This window comes from Oncorhynchus gorbuscha, unplaced genomic scaffold, assembly GCF_021184085.1.
Source record: "Oncorhynchus gorbuscha isolate QuinsamMale2020 ecotype Even-year unplaced genomic scaffold, OgorEven_v1.0 Un_scaffold_841, whole genome shotgun sequence".
NCBI lineage: Eukaryota > Metazoa > Chordata > Actinopteri > Salmoniformes > Salmonidae > Oncorhynchus > Oncorhynchus gorbuscha.
Window position 1 is genome coordinate 24,454 of NW_025745834.1, and position 8,373 is coordinate 32,826.

Consider the following 8,373-nt stretch of genomic DNA (forward strand, 5'->3'; position numbering starts at 1 on the left):
GTAGTGACTGGGTGTATTGGTAGTGACTGGGTGTATTGGTACTGAGTTAGGAAGGCTTGTATATTTGTAGTGACTGGGTGTATTGGTACTGAGTTAGGAAGGCTTGTATATTTGTAGTGACTGGGTGTATTGGTACTGAGTTAGGAAGGCGTGTAGTGACTGGATGTATTGGTACTGAGTTAGGAAGGCTTGTATATTTGTATTGACTGGGTGTATTGGTACTGAGTTAGGAAGGTTTGTAGTGACTGTGTGTATTGGTACTGAGTTAGGAGGGCTTGTATATTTGTAGTGACTGGGTGTATTGGTACTGAGTTAGGAAGGCTTGTATATTTGTAGTGACTGGGTGTATTGGTACTGAGTTAGGAAGGCTTGTATCTTTGTAGTGACTGGGTGTATTGGTACTGAGTTAGGAAGGCTTGTAGTGACTGGGTGTATTGGTACTGAGTTAGGAAAGCTTGTATATTTGTAGTGACTGGGTGTATTGGTACTGAGTTAGGAAGGCTTGTATCTTTGTAGTGACTGGGTGTATTGGTACTAAGTTAGGAAGGGTTGTAGTGACTGGGTGTATTGGTACTGAGTTAGGAAGGTTTGTAGTGACTGTGTGTATTGGTACTGAGTTAGGAGGGCTTGTATATTTGTAGTGACTGGGTGTATTGGTACTGAGTTAGGAAGGCTTGTATCTTTGTAGTGACTGGGTGTATTGATACTGAGTTAGGAAGGCTTGTAGTGACTGGGTGTATTGGTACTGAGTTAGGAAGGCTTGTATATTTGTAGTGACTGGGTGTATTGGTATTGAGTTAGGAAGGCTTGTAGTGACTGGGTGTATTGGTACTGAGTTAGGAAGGCTTGTAGTGACTGGGTGTATTGGTACTGAGTTAGGAAGGCTTGTAGTGACTGGGTGTATTGGTACTGAGTTAGGAAGGCTTGTAGTGACTGGGTGTATTGGTACTGAGTTAGGAAGGCTTGTAGTGACTGGGTGTATTGGTACTGAGTTAGGAAGGCTTGTAGTGACTGGGTGTATTGGTACTGAGTTAGGAAGGCTTGTAGTGACTGGGTGTATTGGTACTGATTTAGGAAGGCTTGTAGTATTGGTAGTGACTGGGTGTATTTGTAGTGACTGGGTGTATTGGTAGTGACTGGGTGTATTGGTAGTGACTGGGTGTATTGGTAGTGACTGGGTGTATTGGTAGTGACTGGGTGTATTGATAGTGACTGGGTGTATTGGTAGTGACTGGGTGTATTGGTAGTGACTGGGTGTATTGATAGTGACTGGGTGTATTGATAGTGACTGGGTGTGACTGAGTGTATTGATAGTGACTGGGTGTATTGGCAGTGACTGAGATAGTGACTGGGTATAGTGACTGGGTGTATTGGCAGTGACTGGGTGTATTGATAGTGACTGGGTGTATTGGTAGTGACTGGGTGTATTGGTAGTGACTGGGTGTATTGGTAGTGACTGGGTGTATTGGCAGTGACTGGGTGTATTGATAGTGACTGGGTGCATTGGTAGTGACTGGGTGTATTGCTAGTGACTGGGTGTATTGGTAGTGACTGGGTGTATTGGTAGTGACTGGGTGTATTGGTAGTGACTGGGTGTATTGGTAGTGACTGGGTGTATTGGTAGTGACTGGGTGTATTGGTAGTGACTGGGTGTATTGGTAGTGACTGGGTGTATTGGTAGTGACTGGGTGTATTGGTAGCTAGTGACTGGGTGTATTGGTAGTGACTGGGTGTATTGGTAGTGACTGGGTGTATTGGTAGTGACTGGGTGTATTGGTAGTGACTGGGTGTATTGGTAGTGACTGGGTGTATTGGTAGTGACTGGGTGTATTAGTAGTGACTGGGTGTATTGATAGTGACTGGGTGTATTGGTAGTGACTGGGTGTATTGGTAGTGACTGGGTGTATTAGTAGTGACTGGGTGTATTAGTAGTGACTGGGTGTATTAGTAGTGACTGGGTGTATTGGTAGTGACTGTGACTGGGTGTATTAGTAGTGACTGGGTGTATTGGTAGTGACTGGGTGTATTGGTAGTGACTGGGTGTATTGGTAGTGACTGGGTGTATTAGTAGGTGGTAGTGACTGGGTGTATTGGGTAGTGACTGTAGTGACTGGGTGTATTGGTAGTGACTGGGTGTATTGGTAGTGACTGGGTGTATTGGTAGTGACTGGGTGTATTGGTAGTGACTGGGTGTATTGGTAGTGACTGGGTGTATTAGTAGTGACTGGGTGTATTGATAGTGACTGGGTGTATTGGTAGTGACTGGGTGTATTAGTTGTTGAATCTGTGCTTGAAATGTACCACCTGATTGAGGGACCGTACAGATCATTGTATGTGTGGGGTACAGCGAGGGCGTAGTTATGACAAATCATGTCAACCGCTATCATTGAACACGGAATGAGTCCATTATGCAACTTGTTCTGCACATTCTGACTCCTACATGTATTTACTTACTGACTCATTCTGACTCCTACATGTATTTACTTACTGACTCAATTTCAGGATTTAATGTTTTATTCAATGAAAAAAAATGTTCTATAAACAAAATTCCACTTTGACTTTTTGGGGTATTAACCATTTATTAAATGTATATTTTGTATCACTGATCTACATTTAATTCAGTCTGTAGACACAACTAATTATGGAAACAGCGAAATGGTGTGAATACTTAATGAAGGCTCTAATAAAGAGCAGGTTGTAGTTTATCTGGTGTGATGTATCAGGATACTCTTCTGGACTGGTATAATGGTAGAAACACACCCCACTGAGTGTGTGTGTGTGTGTGTGTGTGTGTGTGTGTGTGTGTGTGTGTGTGTGTGTGTGTGTGTGTGTGTGTGTGTGTGTGTGTGTGTGTGTGTGTGTGTGTGTGTGTGTGTGTGCGTGTGTGTGTGTGCGTGTGCGTGCCTGTGCGTGTGAGTCTATCTGTCTGTATGTAGGGCAGGCTGTGCTGTGTTGTGGTGGGTTAGCTCTGTCAGCAGTAGGGTCAGCAGTGTCTCGTTGACCTCTCTGTCCTGATGCCTCCCAGGGTGTAGAGGCAGGATTTGACAGCTCAGTGTGACCCAGGACCCTACCATTCTGCCCTTCCCAGCAGCCTTCGCTGTCCCCTGCCTGCCCTCAATACCAGCATCGACCCAGACCCTTCCCTGCCTTCTCCAGCAGAGGCCCTCCATACCTCAGTCTCTCCCCTCCCTACCTCAGTCTCTCCCCTCCCTACCTCAGTCTCTCCCCTCCCTACCTCAGTCTCCCTCCCTACCTCAGTCTCTCCCCTCCCTACCTCAGTCTCTCCCCTCCCTACCTCCGTCTCTCCCCTCCCTACCTCCGTCTCTCCCCTCCCTACCTCAGTCTCTCCCTCCCTACCTCCGTCTCTCCCCTCCCTACCTCAGTCTCTCCCCTCCCTACCTCAGTCTCTCCCCCTCCCTACCTCCGTCTCTCCCCTCCCTACCTCCGTCTCTCCCTCCCTACCTCAGTCTCTCCCCCCTCCCTACCTCAGTCTCTCCCCTCCCTACCTCAGTCTCTCCCCTCCCTACCTCCGTCTCTCCCCTCCCTACCTCCGTCTCTCCCCTCCCTACCTCCGTCTCTCCCTCCCTACCTCAGTCTCTCCCCTCCCTACCTCAGTCTCTCCCCTCCCTACCTCAGTCTCTCCCCTCCCTACCTCCGTCTCTCCCTCTGTCTCCCCTACCTCCGTCCCCCCTCCCTACCTCCGTCTCTCCCCTCCCTACCTCAGTCTCTCCCCGTCTCCCTACCTCCGTCTCTCCCCCCCTCCCTACCTCAGTCTCTCCCCTCCCTACCTCAGTCTCTCCCCTCCCTACCTCCGTCTCTCCCTCTCCCTACCTCAGTCTCTCCCCTCCCTACCTCAGTCTCTCCCCTCCCTACCTCTGTCTCTCCCCTCCCTACCTCAGTCTCTCCCCTCCCTACCTCCGTCTCTCCCCTCCCTACCTCAGTCTCTACCCTCCCTACCTCCGTCTCTCCCCTCCCTACCTCCGTCTCTCCCCTCCCTACCTCCGTCTCTCCCCTCCCTACCTCCGTCTCTCCCCTCCCTAACTCAGTATCTCCCCCTCCTGAAGAAACAGAGATAAGAGGGTGAGAGGAGGAGATTGAGAAAAGAGTGAGGAAAAAGAGAGAGAGAGAAAGAGGGAGAGGGAGACAGAGAGAGAGAGAGAGAGAGAGAGAGAGAGAGAGAGAGAGAGAGAGAGAGAGAGAGAGAGAGAGAGAGAGAGAGAGAGAGAGAGAGAGAGAGAGAGAGAGAGAGAGAGAGAGAGAGAGAGAGAGAGAGAGAGAGAGAGAGAGAGAGAGAGAGAGAGAGCAGACAGGAGTGAGAACTGGAAAGACAAGTGTTACATGCAAATCGGGGAGGTGTTGTGGAAGCTCACCGAAAGATCTGTCATGTGACTTGATGTGCTGATTCAGGGCATGCAGATAATTGGATAATTGCGTGCCATGGAGCTGGGCTGATAACTGAGCCGGGGGCAACCGTTTCCTAGGAGACGTAGGCGTGTGTCAACATGCCGTTGAAAGCTGACACCTCCTGAATAGATTTTAGGATACTTTGTAGTTTTCTCTCTTCTTCTTTTTTTTCAATCTCTCCTTGTTCTTCCTTTTTCTCGGTTAAGCATGACGATTCCTTGCTGGTTGAGGGATGACATTTGCACACACACACACACACACACACACACACACACACACACACACACACACACACACACACACACACACACACACACACACACACACACACACACACACACACACACACACACACACACACACACACACACACACACACACACACACGCTGAATGGTTCCTAAACATAATCCGACAACACTCCACTATACCCATCCTAGAACTGTAGAAGCCACTTTAAGCTATTTAAATCTGCCTCTGCTTCCCTGTGGGCTTTACCTGTCTGATGGGACTTCAGGGGAACGATAGGGGACGTGTGTGTGTGTGTGGGGGGGGGCATTAGGGTAATAATAGGGGATGTGTGGGGTGGTATTAGGCCTTAGGGGTAGACCAGGAAGAAGAAACAGGTCTAATCTACCATAGCTATGTGACATGTCATATGATTATTGTAAATGTCAGTGTTCAACTACGTGCATCATGTGCATGTTGAAATATGTAAGTGTCGCTCGCGCAAATGTGGACCAGAATTCAAATTCAAAGTATGAATATAGTTTTTTAGTCTTATGAACGTAGGATCAAATATAACAGCGGAGCACTTTCACATCGGTTCAGTGGGATGCTAGCTTCTAACACGTCAGCTAACGTTTACCTGCTTTCACATCGGTTCAGTGGGATGCTAGCTTCTAACACGTCAGCTAACGTTTACCTGCTTTCGCATCGGTTCGGTGGGATGCTAGCTTCTAACACGTCAGCTAACGTTTACCTGCTTTCGCATCGGTTCGGTGGGATGCTAGCTTCTAACACGTCAGCTAACGTTTACCTGCTTTCGCATCGGTTCGGGGGGATGCTAACTTCTAACACGTCAGCTAACGTTTACCTGCTTTCGCATCGGTTCGGTGGGATGCTAGCTTCTAACACGTCAGCTAACGTTTACCTGATTTCGCATCGGTTCGGTGGGATGCTAGCTTCTAACACGTCAGCTAACGTTTACCTGATTTCGCATCGGTTCGGTGGGATGCTAGCTTCTAACACGTCAGCTAACGTTTAGCTGCTTTCGCAAAAAGGCCTGTTTGTATCTGCACTGTCAAAACCCTCTCCTATTCTCAAGTCATGAAGGAATCACAGCCTAGCTAGCTATATATTTTCAATAGGAAGCTGCAATAGTCATATAATAGTCATATCCGTGTAGAAATAAAAAGTTTACCTCAGGCTCTTCAATTCTGTCTAATATCTCTCGTAGCTACTATCACTAGCAGCTGGCCTTCACCTTGGCTAGCTAGATTAGCTTTGTATCGATGGATTCCCGTGTGAGAGAAATAGCTAGAGTTTTAAATAGTCACGTTGTGCTGGGAGTAAATAGTTGTTATTCATTATTTGAATAAATGTCCGCAAACTGGTTTGGTGACACTCAGAGTGTAATGGCACATAACTCGCTTGATATTTGGAGTAGAGAAATAGTGTTGGAATCATTAGAAAGCTAACATTCTCCTCTTTCCAGAAAAACTGTTTTGATAGAGCAAGTCACATAGTCGCTCTGGATAAGAGCGTCTGCTAAATGACTTAAATGTAAATGTAAATAGACTGGCTGCAATGCAGTGAAACCATTGATTAATATAATGCTTTAAACCTAAAATACATATAATACACTCAATACAATCTCATTTACCCAGGTTACACAACAAGAGGTAAAACATGATAGTCTCCCTCTCTCGCTCCCTTCCTCTCTTACTCATTCTATCTCTGTCTTTCTCTCCCTCTGTCATTTTGGAGTCCATTTTATTATAAATAAGAATATACTATATTTCTAAACACTTCGACGTTAATGTGAATGCTTCCATGATTACGGATAATCCTGAATAAATTGTGAATAATGATGAGTGAGAAAGTTACAAAGATCATACCCCTAAAACATGCTAACCTCTCACCATTACAATAACACAGGAGGTTAGCATTTTATATCATACCCCTAAAACATGCTAACCTCTCACCATTACAATAACACAGGAGGTTAGCATTTTATATCATACCCCTAAGACATGCTAACCTCTCACCATTACAATAACACAGGAGGTTAGCATTTTATATCATACCCCTAAAACATGCTAACCTCTCACCATTACAATAACACAGGAGGTTAGCATTTTATATCATACCCCTAAAACATGCTAACCTCTCACCATTACAATAACACAGGAGGTTAGCATTTTATATCATACCCCTAAAACATGCTAACCTCTCACCATTACAATAACACAGGAGGTTAGCATTTTATATCATACCCCTAAGACATGCTAACCTCTCACCATTACAATAACACGGGAGGTTAGCATTTTATATCATACCCCTAAGACATGCTAACCTCTCACCATTACAATAACACAGGAGGTTAGCATTTTATATCATACCCCTAAGACATGCTAACCTCTCACCATTACAATAACACGGGAGGTTAGCATTTTATATCATACCCCTAAGACATGCTAACCTCTCACCATTACAATAACACGGGAGGTTAGCATTTTATATCATACCCCTAAGACATGCTAACCTCTCACCATTACAATAACACGGGAGGTTAGCATTTTATATCATACCCCTAAGACATGCTAACCTCTCACCATTACAATAACACAGGAGGTTAGCATTTTATATCATACCCCTAAGACATGCTAACCTCTCATCATTACCATATGTCTTGGGGGTATGAACCAAAGGCACCCCTAAGACATGCAACCTCTCTGATTGGGTTAAATACGGAAGACACATGGTTGAATGCATTCAGTTGTACAACTGACTAGGTCTCCCCCATCCTTTCCTTTTGTCCAAACCTTGGTCAAAAAACATGTCCGCAAACTCACAAAAGATATTTGCCTGTTTTATAGACTTTCAAAAGCCTTTGATTCCATAGAGGTTGAGTGGTGTAAAAGTGGTGTAGGAGGTCTGTGTTATTAGGGTGGCAGGTAGCCTAGGGGTTAAGAGGTCTGTGTTATTAGGTGGCAGATAGCCTCAAGAAGTCTGTGTTATTAGGGTGGCAGGTAGCCTAGGGGTTCCAAGAGGTCTGTGTTAGTGGTGTAAAAGTGGGGTTAAGAGGTCTGTGTTATTAGGGTGGCAGGTAGCCTAGGGGTTAAGAGGTCTGTGTTATTAGGGTGGCAGGTAGCCTAGGGGTTAAGAGGTCTGTGTTATTAGGGTGGCAGGTAGCCTAGGGGTTAAGAGGTCTGTTTATTAGGGTGGCAGATAGCCTAGGGGTTAAGAGGTCTGTGTTATTAGGGTGGCAGGTAGCCTAGGGGTTAAGCGGTCTGTGTTATTAGGGTGGCAGGTAGCCTAGGGGTTAAGAGGTCTGTGTTATTAGGGTGGCAGGTAGCCTAGGGGTTAAGAGGTATGTGTTATTAGGGTGTTAGGTAGCCTAGGGGTTAAGAGGTCTGTGTTATTAGGGTGGCAGGTAGCCTAGGGGTTAGGAGGTCTGTGTTATTAGGGTGGCAGGTAGCCTAGGGGTTAGGAGGTCTGTGTTATTAGGGTGGCAGGTAGCCTAGGGGTTAAGAGGTCTGTGTTATTAGGGTGGCAGGTAGCCTAGGGGTTAGGAGGTCTGTGTTATTAGGGTGGCAGGTAGCCTAGGGGTTAAGAGGTCTGTGTTATTAGGGTGGCAGGTAGCCTAGGGGTTAAGAGTTCTGTGTTATTAGGGTGGCAGGTAGCCTAGGGGTTAAGAGGTCTGTGTTATTAGGGTGGCCGGTAGCCTAGGGGTTAAGAGGTCTGT